The sequence below is a fragment of the Passer montanus genome, unplaced genomic scaffold (genome assembly GCF_014805655.1).
Source record: "Passer montanus isolate IOZ18808 unplaced genomic scaffold, ASM1480565v1 scaffold1084, whole genome shotgun sequence".
NCBI classification, from domain to species: domain Eukaryota; kingdom Metazoa; phylum Chordata; class Aves; order Passeriformes; family Passeridae; genus Passer; species Passer montanus.
This window is the reverse complement of record NW_024357437.1, coordinates 4,787-7,053: the sequence shown is the minus strand read 5'-3', so window position 1 is coordinate 7,053 and position 2,267 is coordinate 4,787.

Sequence of the window (2,267 nt, the reverse complement as noted above, 5' to 3'; positions counted from 1 at the left end):
TGGGGTGGGGGGGTGGTGATAGCGGAAATTGGGGGGAGGGGGGATGCTCTTACTGGGGGTACTGGGATTGGGGGAGGCCGGGACTGGGAGGACTGGGAGCGGGGGTGGCGGTACTGGGGATACTGGGGCCGGGGGCGGCTGTACTGGGGATACTGGGAGCGATACTGGGAGCGGGGGCGGCCGGGACTGGGCAAACTGGGAGCGGGGGAGGCTCTTACTGGGAGCGGGGAAGGCCGGTACTGGGGATACTGGTGCCGGGGGCGGCCGGGACTGGGCAGACTGGGAGCGGGGGAGGCGGTACTGGGCAGACTGGGACTGGGGGAGACCGGTACTGGGGATACTGGGAGCGGGGGAGGCGGTACTGGGCAGACTGGGAGCGGCACTGGGGCCCGGGGATGCTGTAACTGGGGATACTGGGAGCGGGGGCGGCCGGTACTGGGCAGACTGGGAGCGGGGGAGGCTCTTACTGGGGATACTGGGAGCGGGGGAGGCTCTTACTGGGAGCGGGGGAGGCCGGTACTGGGCAGACTGGGAGCGCGCGAGGCTTTACTGGGGATACTGGTGCTGGGGGCGGCTCTTACTGGGGATACTGGGGGCGGCGGAGGCCGGGACTGGGGCCGGGGGCGGGTGGTACTGGGGATACTGGGATGGATACTGGTGCGGGGGTGGCGCTACTGGGCATACTGGGACTGGGGGCGGTCGTTACTGGGGATACTGGGACTGGGGGATGCTGTTACATTGGGGGCGGCTGTTACTGGGCATACTGGGACTGGGGGCGGCTGTTACTGGGCATACTGGTGCGGTGGATGCCGTTACTGGGCATACTGGGGCTGTTACTGGGATTGGGGGCGGCTGTTACTGGGCATACTGGGATGGATACTGGGCCCGGAGGTGGCGGTTACTGGTTAGACTGGGAGTGGGGGAGGCCGGTACTGGGCATACTGGGACTGGAGGTGACCGGGACTGGGGATACTGGGCCCGGGGGTGGCAGTTACTGGGGATACTGGGACTGGGGGCGGCTGTTACTGGGGGTACTGGGATGGATACTGGGCCCGGAGGTGGCGGTTACTGGTTAGACTGGGAGTGGGGGAGGCTGGTACTGGGCAAACTGGGGCTGTTACTGGGACTGGGGGCGGCTGTTACTGGGGATACTGGGCCCGGGGGTGGCTGTTACTGGGGATACTGGGAGCAGAGGATGCCGTTACTGGGCATACTGGGACTGGGGGCGGCTGTTACTGGGCATACTGGGATGGATACGGGGCCCGGGGGTGGCGGTTACTGGTTAGACTGGGAGTGAGGGATGCTGGTACTGGGGATACTGGGGCTGTTACTGGGACTGAGGGAGGCCGGTACTGGGCATACTGGGAGCAGAGGCTGCTGTTACTGGGGATACTGGGCCTGGGGGTGCTGTTACTGGGCATACTGGGAGCAGAGGATGCCGTTACTGGGGATACTGGGCCCGGGGGTGCTGTTACTGGGCATACTGGGAGCAGAGGCCTTGTACTGGGACTGCTGGGATTGCTGCTGGAGGATACTGGTGCTGGGGGCGGCTCTTACTGGTTAGACTGGTGCTGGGGGCGGCTCTTACTGGGGATACTGGGACTGGGGGCGGCTGTAACTGGGGGTTACTGGTGTGGAGTGATGCTCTTACTGGGGGTCACTGGTTCTGGTGGATGCTCTTACTGGGAGTTACTGGGACATGGGGATGCTCTTACTGGGGGTTACTGGTTCTGGTGGATGCTGTAACTGGGAGTTACTGGTGTGGAGTGGTGCTGTAACTGGGGGTTACTGGTCTGTGGTGATGCTGTTACTGGGGGTCACTGGTGCCCAGTAAGGCCGGTACTGTGGGAGGATGCCCTTACTGGTGATACTGGTGCCACTGGGTGCTCTTACTGGTGATACTGGTGTGTGGTGACTCTTTTACTGGTGATACTGGTGTGGGGTGATGCCATTACTGGTGATAGTGGTGTGCAGTGGCTGTTACTGGTTTATACTGGTGTGCAGTGGCTGTTACTGGTGATACTGGTGTGCAGTGGCTGTTACTGGTTTATACTGGTGTGCAGTGGCTGTTACTGGTGATACTGGTGTGGGGTGATGCCATTACTGGTTTATACTGGTGTGCAGTGGCTGTTACTGGGGATACTGGTGTGGGGTGATGCCGTTACTGGGAGTTACTGGTTCCAGGTGATGCTGTTACTGGGAGTTACTGGTTCTGGTGGAAGCTGATACTGGGACTCACTGGGAGATGGGGATGGTGTAACTGGGAG